Source organism: Mirounga angustirostris, unplaced genomic scaffold, assembly GCF_029215605.1.
Source record: "Mirounga angustirostris isolate CCGP_5_RB_7025 unplaced genomic scaffold, mMirAng1.0.hap1 SCAF_1, whole genome shotgun sequence".
In the NCBI taxonomy this organism is placed as follows: domain Eukaryota; kingdom Metazoa; phylum Chordata; class Mammalia; order Carnivora; family Phocidae; genus Mirounga; species Mirounga angustirostris.
This window is the reverse complement of record NW_026991709.1, coordinates 126,643,473-126,661,857: the sequence shown is the minus strand read 5'-3', so window position 1 is coordinate 126,661,857 and position 18,385 is coordinate 126,643,473. Positions and strand designations below refer to the sequence as shown.

The 18,385-nt window shown below is 40.2% G+C and overlaps 1 protein-coding gene across 23 annotated transcripts in view; it reads left to right on the top strand.

Moving 5' to 3' along the window:
- Positions 1-18,385, top strand: part of TMEM108 (transmembrane protein 108) — a 695,879-nt gene that overhangs the window by 149,365 nt on the left and 528,129 nt on the right. For 19 of the 23 annotated variants that reach the window (XM_064587570.1, XM_064587566.1, XM_064587561.1 and 16 more), the window contains exons 3-4: positions 9,291-9,496; positions 11,219-11,353. The exons of 1 other annotated variant lie outside the window; for it this stretch is intronic. The gene's annotated coding sequence lies outside the window, so the exon portion shown is untranslated. The remainder of the gene's footprint in view (positions 1-9,290; positions 9,497-11,218; positions 11,354-18,385) is intronic. 3 more of the 23 variants (XM_064587584.1, XM_064587573.1, XM_064587715.1) reach the window with 1 other exon arrangement.

The window sequence follows — 18,385 nt, the reverse complement described above, 5'->3', positions numbered from 1 at the left end:
ATCTATTCCCACATCTTGGAGACTATTTTATCTGCCTCCCAGAAGCACATCCCCACCCCTACCCCACCCCACCTATCACCACCATCTCTTCTATCTTGTCCAGGACTGGCAGTTGTGACCCATTTTCATCACCCAGTTCCCACTCCTGCCCCCTGATCTGATACGGTCTGTTCTATCACAGACTTCCCAAACCCTGGAGAGTGTTCCTCTTGATATACTCAGAAGTCATTTCTGTCCTCTTCAGACAGAGTTTGGTCAGATGCTATTGAACAATGACAATAATTGCTTCTTTTGCAGGCTAGGAAGCTTCCCCTGTGATTGTGTAGTGTCAAGTAGAAGCTGAGCTAGAAGAAGAATAAAAAAATTATCCTCTGCTCATTGTTCACTTCTAGGATTAAATAAAGAGTCCCAGGTTTTTTGAAATCCCGATACAAGGACATTTCAGCCTCACTGTTTATAAAATCAAAGAAAGTAAGCTCATTTTCAATCTTACTAAAGTTCCTGAGAATTAGGAATGATGGAAATGTTTTGTAAATTATGAACTTACATGACCTGCCAAAAATGAAACCTACCCAAATGCCCATCACCAATAGAAGGGTAGTTCACCTGTGGTATATGTACAGAACACTATTTCAATGAGAACAAATGATCTACAGCCATGTGGAAGAATTTCAAAATATAGTATTGAGTTAAAGAGGTCAGACACAAACATATTATATTTGCTTAAAGTTCAAAAAGAGGCAAACCAAATATATGTTATTAAAAGTCAGGACAGTGCTTACCGTTATGAGAATGAAAGGTTGTGACCAGAAGGGAGCATGAGGAGAGCATTTGAGATTCTGGTCATGTTCTACTTTTTGTTCTGGGAGCTGGTTACATAGATGTGTTTAGGTTGCAAAAATTCAACAAGCTATACACTTAGGATATGAGCACTTCTCTACATATGTTATAATTCATTGAAAAGTTCAAAAATAGTTATATGGCATGGAAACAAGGCCTGGATCAGAAAGCAAGCAAAGATTCTGTGAATCACAGAATCCTAGTGGCAAAAATAAAGCCTCTCATTTTAAAGAGGGGAAGGCTGAGTGCTCTGGAAATCCAATGAATCATTGAAGACCATATCAACGGGTCAATGGTCATGTCAGACATTGCGCCCACATCTGATTCCAGCCCAGGGCTCTTTCATTGAGTGGGCATAAAGGAACTTAGACTGTGACCAGAAATCTAGTGATATATCCTTCTGTGCATCTTTATTTCTTTTTGTCGGATTTGCTTGTGAATCAGGGTTGGAGGAATTGTTTAGGCATATTTATTACTAATAGACATCTTTGCTGCTTAGCTGAGGTGTATAGAGAACAGCACAGATGAGCAGGCCTGGCAGTCACACAGGACCCCAAGCTCAGAAGAGCTCCAGCCTTGGTTTAATCCTCTGTTGTTTCCATCTTGAAATCCTTACTAATTTTTAAACAAAGCACCTAGCATTTTTGTGTTGTATTGGTTCCTACAAATTATGTAGCTAGTCCTGCAGATAAATGTTGCTTTGTGTAATTAGTACAGGTGATATGCAAGGCAAGTATTTGTAATCAAGACTTATTTTAAGTGATTGAGGGAAATTTGTTATTTAAAGGTAAATCCTAGGGACGCCTGGGTGGCTCAGTCGGTTAAGCATCTGCCTTCAGCTCAGGTCATGATTCCAGGGTCCTGGGATTGAGTCCAGCATTGGGCTCCTTGCTCATCCGGGAGCCTGCTTCTCCCTCTGACTGCCACTCCCTCTGCTTGTGCTCTCTCTCTCTGACAAATAAATAAAATCTTTTTTTAGAAAAGGTAAATCCTATACAACAACAAATCAGTTTTATACAAGGAATAATATCCTAATATATGTATTTTTTTGCTAAATTTCTATGCTACCAGTTAACTTAAAATGAGAGATCATATGGAAAGAAATAATAAATAAGAATCTTGGAATCATCTAATTTAAGAGCTGGAAAGAGATCTTTAAAATAACCCATCCCTCTTATTTAGCAGATGGAGAAAATGAAGTTTAAAGAAGGGAGTGATTTGCAAAGGAATTGAGTCAACTGTGTAGGTGGAAGTCAGTCAAAATTGATTTGCATAGTGCAATATTTGAAGACTCAGTGATATTTGGAAATTTCTGGCAAAGTTTCTGGAGCACTTCTTTTTCCATCCCAGAAAAAGCCTCTTAGCCAGGCCAAAACATTAAACCTTGCTTTATGCAGAATCATTTACTGGAGAGAAGGCATACAGGGAAATTGATTCTATTTTGTATAAAATAATTACCTTAATGTAGCATCTGCCATATACAATGTTCACTTGGAAATAGAAATGTCTGTCAGAGTGGCTCTGCCACAAACAGTTTGTTAGCATCAACTTGACCCAACTCAGAGTCTGCCACATGCAGATACCAATATCCAACAAAGACCCTGGCATGTGTCTGAAACACTGGGCTTGCATCTCAGCCCACCTCTGTTTGGCTTCACTGAACAGATTTAGGTGGCTAGATCATGGCTTTGTTCTGCTTTAGATCCATGACATTTCTGAATTCAGAGGAAACATGAATGAATTAAAGCTTTTAAGTAGCTGTTATAGACCAGGAGTTCTGCTAGGTGACAGGATGGAACATGCCTCTGTTCTCAGGAAGCCCACAGCCTGGTTAGGGAAGCAGGCACAGTTACAACTCAAGGCAGTGAGTGCAGCATTACAGATGAGCAAGGGGTACTGGGATAGTGGGGCTACTTGGTGGAGCCTGCAGCAAAGTGGGCAGCAAAGAAGTGCTTCCTGAGTCTTAAAGGATGAGTAGAAGTTAGCCTGATGAGGGCCCAGGAGGCGGATGACGTGGCGTGTGGGACAAGGAACTCCAGGAAAGAATGGAACAGAGCCAGTGAATGGTTTTGTATTGGAAAGTGATTGATACTTCAGAGAGATTATTGTGGCAGCAGCAGGGATGATGGATAGTGGGTGGTGAAGGGCAAGAAGGCAGGCAGTGGTCCAGGTAGGCAAAGATGAGAGTCTAAGATATGAGTGCCCCTCACTCCATCTCAGAGGTGTCTGAAAACAGTGGGCAGTGGAGTTATCAGGATCTGGACATCTATGAGTGTAGAGGTTAGGAGAAAGGAAAACGAGGCTCTCTTTTATAGCCAATAAGGAGGCCTTTAAGGAGGAATTAAAGGAAAAGATGTTCCATTCTTGGAGACGCTGAGTTTGGGGTAGCTATGGAACATCTAGATGGCTAACTTTCACCAGTGCCAGCAGGAACATTTGAACCTTTTCTTAAAGTTGTCTTAATCTGTGTTTGTCATCATTTGATGAATGAGTTCAAGGCTCATATGTGCATATAATATGCAATATCATGCATCTTCAGTTCAAGTGAATGTATCATTAGGCATTCATTTTTAAACCAGGTCTAGAGAGAAGAGAGGGAAGTTAGAATACTGCACAATTTTATTGTTAAAAAGAGCCACAGTAATCACATTCCACATGAAGCAATTGGAACTCAGTGAGACTAAGTTGGCTCTCCAGAGGTCTCCTAGCTAAGTGCCAGAGCTGGACTCAGCCTGGTGCTCTATCCCGAGCCCCATGCAATTCACCTGTTTAAAGTTTGCTACTTGTGTGTTCCCCACACCAACCTCTCATTTTAAAGGAGAGCTTTGAAGAACTTTCTTCTTCTAGCCTCTACATCTGCCTGCCACCTAATAATGGTTCTATTTCTTCCCTCCAACTCAGGTCCCAACTTTATCCCTGGCTTCTCTCCTCCCTCCCTTGTTTGCTTTAATGTTTCTTTGAGAAGTGCCTCAGAGAAAGTCCTCATGGCCTGGTAGTTGATTACATGATTTCCAGTGAAGTTGGAAGCCTGCTGAACATTGTCAGTTATGGTGATCTGGTTGCCTTCATTTGCTCTGAGGGCAAACAAGGTCTTGAATAGTTAGAGGCCCAGGAGAAGGCAAAACAGGAAATTCTGGATCAGCTTTTCCTTCCAAAAGTTGTTTTCAGTGAGAGAAGTGGTATTATCAGGATTCAGGTCAAGCAGGTGTTAGCATCTACTAGGAGGACTTTTGAAGTAATACTCAGAATTTTTTTTTTAATAATTCTGCCTGGGCCTTTCAAATCACACTCCATCCTAAATTCTAAGAAGGCAGAATATTAGGTGTCATTGTCAAGGCTTCATTTTGTATAAAACTTATGGTTATTAGGAGCCCCTTACACTATCAAGGTGTACAGCGGAGTTGTGTCCAAATTATAGAAATCAACATGGAATGTTTCTTTCCAAAATGACTATAGATTTATGGTAGAATATTTGCATGGTGGGACAAGTTTCTCTGTCCCTGGACCTTTGATGTTTTACTCAATCCTTCCTTCTGGTGGAGAGGGGAACTTTAAGCATAAAGTAATATCAAAGTTAGGCTGTGAGAAGTAGTCAATATTGGCAAGAGGGAGCCAGTATTGTCTTTCTTATTGTGGTTCTACTCTAAAGAATTTAAAGCTGTGGGAAAGAAGATTTGCCAGCATGGCAACCATGGAGACCAAAGTAGGTACCCTGGTCAAGAGCAGTGGAAAAGGAAGAAGGGAGGGAAGGCAAGGCTTCATGTGAGCAGACCTCACTACAAAAGGGGAACTATAAAATCATTTTGACATCCTCTATGCTCTGAGATTCACCTTGAATAAGACTGGGCTTGTTTTGGTGAAGGACTGTGTCTACACACCTCACTATGAAATGCAACAGGGTTCTAGTTGCTTTTATGACATGTTGGTAAGGGCCATGATATGATATATGGAGATGTTGAGCCCTTGGTCAGGAATGCATAATAATAATGAAAATTATTCACTATCATTCATTTACCACCTACTATGTGCTAAAAACCATCCTAGCTGTGTAGCCTGACCGAAATCTCATAGGGCAGTGGTGTCCAGACCAGAACCCAGGTCACAGGGCTGCCATGTCAGAGCTCTTTCCATTGTACTAGATTGTCTAGTGTTTGTAATCTAGTATGGAGGTGTGTGTGTATGTGGAAATGGAAAAGGTGCCAAGACTCCAAAGAATGGATCTTAGGTGGTAGAATTTTATGCATGTGAGAAGACTGGGACTTTATCCAACTTTCTGAAAAATAGTGCCAGCTAAGAAGGCTGCTCTGCCCGGGTTAAGGATATGCTGTGGAATGTGGTTGTTGGGAAGATTCAGGTGACAAATGGTAAAGAGCCTGGCACACAGTGTGATTAATAAATGAACCAATATATAATAAATTAATAAAATATGAGCTCTAGAAGGCCTCTCACACTGCATATTTGAAGCCCTCCTTCTCTACTGCCCCACCCCATGAAAGCCACTAAACACAGTATTTATCACCATTTGAGAGACTATGGAGAGCATGATCATCTTTCTTGAGAATCCTGGGGGCAGGTTTGGAAGCCCAGGGGGCAGATTTGTGGCTATTTCTGCCAGGTTCAAGGCATTCATCAGGTAGGTCCTGGACAACCTTGCTCAGTCCTAAATTTCTATTTTTCACTAGTGATATTCTCACCCAGGGCTGGGGCAGGAAGCTTGCTTCCAGGTGTAGCTTTCCAATCCCAGACCATAGAGGGTTAGAGACCTGTTCTGGCTCCCAGCCTCTGACTCTGCTTCCTGCCCAATCATTAAAAACCTCTTCACTTCAGGTGTATTTAAGACTCACATCATGAAGGCTTCATAGTTTCAACTCCCACCTACTGCACTATTTAAAGTCTTCTTTGCTTCTGGTTCCTGGGAATTTCCCTTTCTTGTTTGTATGCATATTAAAGTGAAATCTTGTTGAGAATGTTCAGTTCAGGCCCCTCACTGAATGACCCCAGGGCCACTGGAAGCTTAGGCAACCAATCCTGGACTTGTTTGAATCCAGACTTCTGTAAATCAGAGACAGGAAAGGAAAGAATTTACACTCTGCCCCATGGGCCAAGTTCTTTCGACTTCTAATAGAGAGACCTGCTGAACTCACACCTGAATGAGGCAACATGAATCTCCCAGGTAAACAACAAGTCTAGCTTTGTTTCAGACCACATTTGGTCATCTTTGTTTCTTAGTGTTGTCTACAACATATGCTTTCTGTATATTTGGAGCAGAATTTGGGGTAGGGTTTGCTAACATGTGCTAAGTCTGCCACCTTATCTAGACGTCTGGGTAATACTACAGCATTTACAATGTTGGCTCACATTGTAATACTCCACAAAGACCCTGAAGGTCAGGGGAATACAGCCACAAGTAATTGAACAAGGAGTGCCCAAAGCATCTTTTCTAAGATATAGAAAGGCCCTCGGTGGCCCTGGCCAAGGACATTGTTTGCTCTTCAACCCAAAGTCACGGAGGCAGAAGGGCCACTTTCTGTGTAGTCAGGAATCAGGTTTCCCCCATCAGCAACCATATGCATTTGGGAACATTCATCAGCTAAAGAACTCGCTGAGCTGGAAAAAGAGACTTTCACAGGATAGCTCAAAATATTTTTTAAACTTATGGAAAAGTGGTAGTGACTTTCTTCATGTGCCAGCTGCTGACAAGCATTTTTGTTTAAAGATATACCAGGTGGAAAATAAAATGTTTCAAGGAAACTTTCAGTGGATAAAAGCTGGCTGTTCCAGGTGTCACTTGAAACAGAAGTCACCCTCAGTAAAAGGGGGGCACCAGCAGTGACTACTCCAATATTCATTCTCAAGCCTATTCCATGCAGGCTCTTCTTCTCAAGAAATTCAGCAATCCCCTTAAAATGGTGTGTGGCTGATATCTACATTAGTTTCCTAGTCTTGAAAAATGCTCTGTCTATGAAATATGCATTGAGGCGAGGCAGGTCCTCTATCCAGTTTGTGCCCCTAACTTGGGCCTGATAGCACCCTTCTGTATGGAATTGTGTTTTCATTACAATAATAATAATGCAATATACCACACACATATGTTTTGCTCTTCCTCAGAGTAAAAACTAAAATCTTGTGGACCCCTAACATTTGTGGGGCCCAATGCAAGGGCACCAGTGGAGGCCTACTTATCAGATATCAAAGTATTTAAAAGGTATAAATCATGCTAACAAACTGTTAAATAAGTTGCATCTCTCTACATTTACATATATGCATTCATAACATCCCAGAAGGGCCAAATTTGAGTTTATAATTTTCAGATCTCTTGAAGTTCCATGCTGGAATGAGGTGACCAGTGGAGAGTGGACCCTCCCTTCCAACCTATGGCCCACCTCCCCACCTCTTCCCACGCCAGTCTAGTCTGTTTTGTGAGGGACCTTGTCCACTAGTGTATTAGTCTCCTTGGGTTGCCATAACAAAATACCACAGACTGGGGGATTAAATAATTTATTCTTATAGTGCTGGAGGTTGGAGGTCCCAGATCTAGATGCCAGCTAATTTGGTTCATGCCTTGCAGATGGCTGCCTTCTTGCTGTATACACACACGGCCTTTCCTCTGTGGCACAGGGAGAGTGGGAACTCTCTTGTCTCTTTCTCTACTTCGAAGAACACCAGCTCTATTGGATTAAGGCCTACCCTTATGACCTTACTTAATCTTTTTTTAAAAAAGATTTTATTTATTTATTTGACAGAGGGAGAGATAGAGATAGAGATAGAGATGGAGATAGAGAAAGAGAGAGAGAGAGAGAGACTGAGAGAGCATAAGCAGGGGGGAGTGGCAGGCAGAGGGAGAGGGAGAAGCAGGCTCCCCAAGGAGCGGGGACCCCAACGTGGGACTTTGGGATCATGACCTGAGCCGAAGGCAGATGCTTAACGGCCTGAGCCACCCAGGTGCCCCGGCCTCACTTAATCTTTACTACCTCTGAAGGGCCCTGTCTTCAAATACAGTCACATTGGAGGTTAGGGCCTCAACATATGAATTTGAGGGGGATACAACACAGTTCATAACACCAAGCTTGCAGACATTCCAGCCTGGATATCTAAGATCTATTTACATAGCTTGTCAGCAGTCAATTTTTGGCCCCCCATTGGGCCTTGAGGTGCTCATATCAGCAACATGGTCTACTCAGAAAGATTAACCCCAAGAAAAAGGCTGTAGCCTGGAAAATGGACTAAGGAATTTTTGGACATGGATTTTTGAGGTCCTGGAACTTGAATTGGATCAGTCCCATGCAGTGATGGAAACATTCTATGTTTGGACTGTCCAGTATGGTAGTCACTGGCCACTTGTGGCTACTGAGTACTCAAAATGGGGTTGCTATGACTGAGGAGTTGAACTTTAAATTTTATTTAACCTTAATTTAAATTTAAATTGCTACATCTGCTGGTGGCTACCATACTGTTCAGTGCAGATCTAGAAGTTGGGAAGCAGGCTCTGTGCAATCATGTCCTCTGACTCCACAGACTTCTTATCCTGTGGGTATGTAGCAGACTGTATTTCTATATATGGCCAAACCTACATATTTATCCCATCCCACATGCATTTCTTAAAATATGAGTGATACACGTTTTTACCAAGACCTGTTTCCCCTAGGCAGGTGATTGTGACTGCTTAGAAATGGTAGAAATGATAATATGTGACTTCTTTCCCGCCCCCCCACCTCCCTTCCCTCTAAAACCCTGTTTCTCAGAATCCATAGTCTCTCATGGTTCATCTCCCCCTCCAATTTCCACCCCCCCCCTTCATTTTTCCCTTCCTACTATCTTTTTTTTTTTTTTTTAACATATAATGTATTATTTGTTTCAGAGGTACAGGGATAATATGTGACTTCTAAAGTTAGGTCATAAAAATGGCACAGCTTCTGGCCAACTCTTGCTTGTGCTCACACTTTCTCTCTCTCTCTCTCTCTCTCTCTCTCTCACACACACACACACACACACACACACACACTTTCTCTCAGAACTTTTTGCTTTTAAAACTATGGAAATAAAGACTGCCCAAATGAGAACAAGCAAAGGGAACTTAACTCAGAGCTTATGTAGTAAGGGAGTCAGCTACCATCTCTGTTTTGCAGAGATTCAAAGGAAAGTAGAGGAGTGGAAAGGTAAAAAATGGAAAAATGGGAGGCTTCAGGTGTGCCCTGATTAGAGGTTATTGCCTTGGGGAAGCTGTTGGGCTAACTAGAAGTAAGGCATGGTATGTGATTGGTTTTCTCTGTTAGTCCTAAGTTGGAAATGGAGGCAAAGATTAAGGAAGCTATCAGTTATTCATCAAGCCCTGACCATTTTGGGCTAATTACTACAGAGGTTATGGTTGACTTCCTGGGCTGATTCTGCAAGTTGTGGGTCAGAGTTCTATTTTCATATATGACCTAGCCATTGTCCATTTGTATATTCAGTCTCTCAGAACTCAGCCACCATCTTGTGAAGGAGCCCATATGGAGAGGACCTAAGATCTTACAGCAGCCAAAACCAACTTGCCAACTCTGTGAGAGAACCACCTTGGAAGTATATCCTCTAGTCCAAGCCAAGCCTTCAGATGACTATAGTCCCAGCTGACATCTGACCACAACCTCATGAGAGACCTTGAACCAGAACCACCCTGGTAAGCTACTCCCAAACTCAAAACCCACAGAAACTGTGAAAGATAAAAATGATTGTCCTGTTAACCCATTGAGTTTTATGGTGATTTTCTATGCAGCATTAGATAACTCATGAAGGAGAAGAGTGCAGCAGAAAAGGGGCCATACCAGAACCCTCAAAGGTATGGGGCCCAGGATGGGGGGCTTCCATTGCCTGGATCTAAGGGCGGCACTGATGAAAGGATTTTGTTTTGGTACCTAGGTATTTCCTAGGGAAGGATGGGCATATTTATACAAAAGACGGACTTGGAGGACTCATTAGGGGGTTTGAGATCAGGAAATTGTCTTACAAAAGCTATAACAAAAGAGCCTTTTGTCTAGAGTGCACAAACTAAAATGTAATGACACCATTTATGTGCTTGATTGTGTAAACATACAAAAATGTACATATGTTGGAATAGTCACAGTGGAAGGAGATCTGCTTAAGCCAATGATGCTGTCTGTCACTTCCCAAAAACGCCTGTGAAACTTCTCTTTCGGAATTGCCCACAAAGCTGGATTATGAGCTAGCTTCCTGTGAAACCAGACTCATCACTCAAACTGAGACTTGGTTTGTGACCCCAGACAGCATTTCCCAGCTTGATCACCCAACTTACTCAACAGATTTTGCTCTGAATGGCTTAGAATTGTTTCCAAAACTCACATCCCCCCTCTGAGGATACATGTCAGAGTTATCTCTCTAAAACACATCGTGGCTCATGTGCTTCAGTTGCTCTTGGTTGCATAGAGAATTAAGCCCCAACTTCTCAGCCAGATTTGCAAAACTTTCTATAATATACAACCCCCACCTCACTTTCCAGGTCTATCTTCCCAGAATACATGATGCCCTTGCCACTTACAGATGACAAGTGCATTTACTGAGCCCTAATTATGTGCCCTGTACTGTGCTAAGAGTTTTATATCGCATCTCATTTTCTCTTGATATGATTTTGTAAAGTAAATGTTATCTCTGTAGTACAAGTAATAAAACAGTGATCACTAACACTTTGTACACTGCTTACAATGCGCTCACCCACTGTCCAACAGAAATATAATGTGAGCCACCTATGTAATTTAAAATTTTCTGATTATAAATTAAAAAGTAAAAAGAAACAAGTGAAATTTATTTCAATAAAATATTTTATCAATGGGCTTCTAATCAACAAAGACTTATTAATGATATATTTTTTCTTCTTCTTGGGAGGATAGTAAATCTTTTAAATTCACTGTGTATTTTACACCTATAGCATGTCTCAATTTGGACACTAAATTTTCATTGAAAGTAATTGAACTGTATTTAGATTTCATAAAAAGAACAGTGGAAAAATTAGTTTCACATACCCAAGTTGTTCTAAACATACTTAAAAGATTTCTAGGGGTGCCTTGGTGGCTCAGTTGTTAAGAGTCTGCCTTCGGCTCAGGTCATGGTCCCGGGGTCCTGGAATCGAGCCCCACATTGGGCTCCCTGCTCCGTAGGGAACCTGCTTCTCCCTCTCCCACCCCCTCCCTCTCTTGCTGTGTTTCTCTCTGTCAAATAAATAAATAAATAAAATCTTTAAAAAAAAAAAGATTTCTAATATCTGAATCACATACCAAAAATCATTTCTTTTTCTACTCTCATCCATATTGATAAAACTGCTTCAATTTAAAAATTTTAATTTCAATATCAATCAATTAAAATAAAATAAAATAAATTTGTTTTCCAGGCACTAGCCACATACCAACCACTTATTGGCCATATGTGGTAAAGGACTTCTATGTTGGGAAGTACAACTCTGAGCACTTTACTGCTATCAGCACAAATGTAGGAAGTAGATGCTGTTATTATCTTCACTTTAAAGGTAAGGAAACAGAGGCACAGAGGGATAATAACTTGGCCTAGTACACACAACTAATAAGCTGAAGCTGAGAATGGTTGATCTGCCCAATGCAACTTAGCTAATATGGATTGGAGTCAGTATTTGAACTCAGGATTTTTTATGTCCAAAGCCTAAGTTTTTATCCACTGTGTTAGTCTGCTCTACACAGTTAGTTTCTCACTATTCTCCTTAAATCCTTATTTTCTTATTTCTGGTCCTTTTTATCAGATTGTTCCCTCTGTCTGGAATGCCTTGCAAGGTCCATTTTGAGTGTCATTCATTTATCTAGACAGACATGTGATCACATTTTCAGCAAATATTAACAGCCTTTTTTTTTTTTAAGATTTTATTAATTTGAGTGAGAGAGCGAGAGAGAGAGTGTGTGTGTGTGTGTGAGAGAGAGCACAAGTAGGGGGAGGGGCAGAGGGACAAGCAGACTCCCTGCTGAACAGGGAGCCCAATGTGGGACTTGATCCCAGGACCCCAAGATCATGACCTGAGAGGAAGTCAGACGCTTAGCTGATTGAACCACCCAGGTGCCCCGATAGCCATTTTTAAAATATCTCCCATGTAGGATATGGCAGTGATCAAGAAAGATGTAGCCTCTGCCTCCACTGGGCTTATATTCTAGAACAACACATTACAAACTTTGGTCTCAGGACCCTGTAGCACTCTAAATCTAAGGACCACAAAGGGCTTCTAATTATGTGGGTGATAGCTGTCAATGTTTATTGTATTAGAGATTAACACTAGGAAACTTTAAACATATTTATTAATTCATTTAAAAATAACATAATGGGGACACCTAGGTGGCCCAGTCAGTTAAGTGTCTGCCTTCAGCTCAGGTTATGATCCCAGGGTCCTGGGATTGAGTCCTGCATCAGGCTCCCTGCTCAGCGGGGAGCCTGCTTCTCACTCTGCCTGCTGCTCCCCTTGCTTGTGCTCTCTCTGTCTCTCTCAAATAAATAAAATCTTAAAAAATAAAAATAACATAGTAGGAGGTCTGCTAGGAAGATGATGGAGTAGGAGGACACTAAGCTCACCCTGTCCCACACATACAACTAGATAGTGCTCACATCAGTATAAATAACCCAGGAAACATCCAAAGATTGGCAGATAAACTCTACAGCTAAAGGTAGAGAGGAGGCCACATCAAAGAAAGTAGGAAGGGTGAAGATGAGGTCTGGGAGCAAAACAGACTGTGGCTGTCTATGGTGGGGAGGGAGCCAATTGTGTGGAGAAGGGTGGAAAAGAGATTTTCACACTGGGAAGCCCACAAATGGGGAGGATGAATCCCCATAACATTTGCTTTGAAAGCAAGAGGGGCCAAATTGTATGAGTTCTTACAATCAGTGGGACTTAAAGCCTGGAATTTTAAAGATCACTGGGCTACACTCTGGGAGAGCCTGGAGGGCATTAAGAAGCAGAGTCCCCAACCTTAAAGAAGGAGCAGAACACGCAGCCTGTGCAGATACAGCCTAGAACCAGAAGTCTGAAAAATATGTGGCGGGCGGGGGGGGGGGGGCAGATGGGAGGAAGGGTGATTTGCTCATTTCAGAGCATGCCCACAGAGACAGGGATCATGGGGATTCCAGGAACAAGGAGCTTGCAGGTACCATTTCCTTCCCATGCCCCCCATTATAAACAATGGCCACCTGTGGGAACCAGTATGGCATGCCTTACCTAACTTGCTTACACCACGTGCCACTTCCCCCTCCCCCACAACTTACTCCAGCACCGTGGGCCCCTCCCCCACCCCTCCTGGGGACCAAACACTACCCACAATAGGCAAAGAGAGTCTCTGCAGACAACTGGACTGAAGGATTGGCCAAGACTCAACAGCAAAGCACATGCAACACACATATGAGACACTTCATAAAGTGCCAGGCCCTGGGGAACAGGGGACACTGCACTGCAGGGCACTGCAGGACCTCTTCTTCATAAGGCTATTATTGTTAAGAGCAGGAGAAGTAGCTGACTTTGATAGCACACAGAAACAGACACAGGAAGTCAGACAAAATAAGGAAACAGAAATATCTCCCAAATGAAAGAAGAGGACCAAACTATAGCAAGAGACCAAAGCCAAATAGAAATAAGTAATATGCCTGATAGAGAATTTAAAGTAATGATCATAAAGATACTCACTGGACTTGACAAAAGAGTAGAGGACATAAAAAAATAATAAAAAACAATAAAGACATAAAAAAACAATCAGAGATCAAGAATACAATAAATGTAAGGAGGGCACATGATGTGATGAGCACTGGGTGTTATACGCAACTGATGAATTACTGAACTTTACATCTGAAACTAATGATGTACTGTATGTTGCCTAATTCAATTTAAATAAAAAAGAATATAATAGATGAAATTAAAAATACACTTGTTGGAATAAATAGCCGGTTAGATGAAGCAGACGAATGAATTAATGACCTGGAAGGCAGGGTAATGGAAAGTAACAAAACTGAGTAAAGGAGAGGAAAGAAAATTACACAAATTAAGAATAGTTTTAGGGAACTCAGTGATTCCATCAAGCGTAATAACATTTGCATTATGGGGATCCCAGAAGAAGAGAGAGAAAAGGTGGCAGAAACTTTATTTGAAGAAATAATAGCTGAAAACTTCCCTAATGTGCAGAAGGAAACAGATATCCATATTCAGGAGGTCCCCCCAAATTCAACTCAAGGAGATCCACATCAAGAAACATAGTAATTAAAATGGCAAAAAGTAGCTATAAAGAAAAAAAAAAATTAAAAGCAGCAAGAGAAAAGAAGACAGTTACATACAAGGGAAACCCATAAGGCTATCAGTGGATTTGCAGCAGAAACTTTGCAGGCCTAAAGAAAGTGGCATGATCTATTCAAAGTACTGAAAGGGACAAATCTGCAGCCAAGAATACTCTATCCAGCAAGGTTATCATTCAGAATAGAAGGAGAGATAAAGAGTTTCTCAAACAAAAGCTGAAGGAGTTCATGACCACTATACCAGTCCTACAAGAAATATTAAAGGGAACTCTTTGAGTGGAAGGAAAGAACATAAGTGAGAATATAAAAAGTAAAAACCACAAAAGCAGTAAAAATATATATTTCTGTAAAAATCAGTCAAGGGATTCATAATAAAAAAGGATGTAAAATATGACACCATATACCTAAAATGTGGAGAGGAGAGAAGGGTTTAAACTTAAGTGATCATCAATTTAAGTAGAATGCTATATGCAGAAGATGTTATATACAAACCTAATGGTAACCACAAATCAAAAACCAGTAATAGATATGCAAAGAATAAACAGAAAGGCATCCAAGTGTATCACTAATGAAAGCCAACAAACCATGAAACAGAGCAAGAGAAGAAAGGATCAGAGAAAATCTACAGAAATTACACAAAATAAGTAATAAAATGGCACTAAATACATATCTATCAACAATTACACCGAATGTAATTGGACTAAATGTTCTAATCAAAAGACACAGAGTGAAGGAGTGGACTCATCCATATGCTGCCTATAAGAGACTTATTTCAGACTGAAAGACACATGCAGATTGAAAGTGAGGGGATGGAGAAAAATGTATCATGCAAATGGATGTCAAAAGAAAACTAGGGTAGCAGTACTTATATCAGACAAATTAGACTTTTAAAAAAAAGACTGTAACAAGAGACAAAGTGGGCACCTGGGTGGCTCAGTCCGTTAAGCATTGACTCTTAATTTCAGCTCAGGTCATGATCTCAGGGTCCTGGGATTGAGCCCCACTTTGGGCTACATGCTCAGTGGGGAGTCTGCTTGGGGATTCTCCCTCTCCTTCAGCCCCTCCCCCCACTCACATTCTCTCTTTCAAATAAATAAGTAAATCTTAAAAAAACACAAAAGACAAAGAAGGGCATTATATAATAATAAATGGGGCAATGCAACAACATGATATAAGAATTGTAAATATTTGTTCACCCAACATGGGAGCATCCAAATATATAAAACAGTTAATAACAAATGTAATGGAAATAATTGATAGTAATACAATAATAGTAGGGAACTTTAACACCCCACTTACATCAATGGACAGATCATCCAAACAGAAAATTAACAAGGAAACAGTGTCTTTGAATAACACACTGGACCAGATGGATTTAACAGACATATTCAGAACATTCCATCCTAAAACAGCAGAATACACATTCTTTTCAAGTGCACACAGGACATTCTCCAGAACAGATCACATATTAGGCCACAAGAAAAGTCTCCACAAATTCAGAAAAATCAAAGTCATACCATGCATCTTTTCTTTTTCTTTTTTTAAAAGTTTTTATTTCAATTCCAGTTAGTTAACACATAGTCTAATATTAGTTTCAGGTGTACAATTTAGTGATTCAATACTTATATACAACACCCAGGGATCATCATAACATGCAGTCCTTAATCACCATCCCCTATTTAACCCATCCCCCCCACCCCGTGGTAACCATCAGTTTGTTCTCTATAGTTAAGAGTCTGTTTTATGGTTTGCCTCTCTCTTTTTTCCCCATGATCATTTGTTTTGTTTCTTAAATACCACATATGAGTGAAATCATATGATATTTGTCTTTCTCTGATTGACTTACTTTGTTTAGCATAATACTGTCTAGCTCCATCCACATCATTGCAAATGGCAAGATTTCATTCTTTTTTTATGACTGAGTAATATTGCATTTTATATCTATCTATCTATCTATCTATCTATCTATATCTTTTTTATCCATCTTCTTTATCCATTCACAAGTCGATGGACACCTGGGCTTTTTCTATAATTTGACTATTGTTGATAATGCTGCTATAAACACCAGGGTGCATGTATTCCTTTGAATTAGTATTTTTGTATTCTTTGGGTAAATACCTAGTAGTGCAATTGTTGGATCACAGGGTGGTTCTATTTTTAACTTTTTGAGGAACCTCCATACTGTTTTCCACAATGGCTGCACCAGTTTGCATTCCCACCAACAGTCTAAGAGGATTCCACCTTCTCCACATCCTCGCCAACCCCTGTTATTTCTTGTGTTGTTAATTTTGGCCATTCTTTTTTTTTTTTTTTTAAGATTTTATTTATTTATTTGTCAGAGAGAGAGCACAAGCAGGGGGGAGTGGCAGGCAGAGAGAGAAGCAGGCTCCCCACTGAGCAAGGAGCCCAATGTGGGACTCAATCTCAGGACCCTGAGATCATGACCTGAGCTGAAGGCAGCTGCTTAACCAACAGAGTCACCCAGGCATCCCTGGCCATTCTGACAGGTGTGAGGTGATATCTCATTTTAGTTTTGATTTGCATTTCCTTGATATGAGAGATATTGAGCATCTTTTCATGTGTCTGTTTGTCATCTGTATATCTTCTTTGGAAAAATGTTTATTCATGTCTTCTGCCCCCCCACTTTTTTGAGAGAGTTGGGGGGAGGCAGAAGGAGAGGCAGAGAGAGAATCTCAAGCAGGCTCCATGTCGAGCATGGAGCCCCCATGCAGGGCTCTATCTCATGACCTGAGATCATGACCTGAGCCGAAATCAAGAGTCAGATGCTTAACTGACTGAGCCACCCAGGCACCAGATCTTCTGCCCATTCTTAATTGGATTATTTGTTTTGGGGGTGTTGAGTTTTATAAGTTCTTTATATATTTTGGATACTAATCCTTTATCAGATTTGTCATTTGCAAATATCTTTTCTCATTCTGTAGGTTGCTTTTTAGTTTTGTTGATTGTTTCCTTCACTATGCAGAAGCTTTTTATTTTGATCAAGTCCCAATATTTTATTTTTGCCTTTGTTTCCCTTTCCTCAGGAAACATTTATAAAGATGTTGCTATGGCCAATGTCAAAGAGGTTACTGTCTGTGTTCTCCTCTAGGATTTTGATAGTTTCCTGTCTCACATTTAGGTCTTTCTTCCATTTTGAATTTATTTTTGTGTATGGTATAAGAAAGTGGTCCAGTTTCATTCTTTTGCATGTAGCTGTCCAGTTTTCCCAACACCATTTGTTGAAGAGACTTTTTTCCATTGGCTATTCTTTCCTTCTTTGTTGGAGATTAATTGACCATATAGTTGTGGGTTCATTTCTGGGTTTTCTATTCTGTTCTATTGATCTATGTGTCTATTCTTTTGCCAGTCCCAAATGCTGGTACTTGATTACTATAGCTTTGTAATATAACTTGAAATCTAGAACCATGATGCCTCCAGCTTTGCTTTTCTTTTTCAAGGTTACTTTGGCTATTTGGGGGTCTTTTGTGGTTCCATATAAATTTTAGGATTGTTTGTTCTAGCTCTCTGAAGAATGCTGTTGGTATTTTGATAGAGGTTGCATTAAATGTGTAAGTTGCTTTGGGTAATATAGATATTTTAATAATATTTGTTCTTCCAATCCATGAGCATGGGATGTTTTAAGAAACAAAACAAATGAGCAAGGGGTAAAAAAAGAGAGAGAGAGAGACATACAAGAAACAGACTTAACTATAGAGAACAAACTGAGGGTTACCAGAGGGGAGATGTGTGGGGAAATGGGTGAAATAGTTGATGGGGATTAACGAGTACACTTATCATGAAGAGAAAATAATAAAAATAAAATAAAATAAAAATAACATAATGAACCTGTTACATGTGAACATAAATAATGTATTACTATGAAAAGATAATTATCTTTTCTGAAACAAAAATATTAATGAATAGCATTGTTTTACAATTTTGCTACTGTCTTTAGTGTCTTTATAAAAGACAGCTGGACTCTCATCTCTGCTTCTGTTTTTAGTCTGTTGCAATATGTTGTTTTGGTTGAAGTATATATGGAAAATCTGGCCTCACCCAGATATGCAATTGGAAAAGAGAGAAGTATCTTAAAAGTCTTTTCAGATAATTGTGAAAATTCTTCTTTGCTACTATACCAAAATTCAACAAGTGGTAATTTCTTAAAGGTTAGCTATAATGTGGAATCTTAAACCATATCAATGATGATAAATTCATATATCAATATATGAAATAAATACTTCATATACTAAAATTAATTAGTCTATCTTGC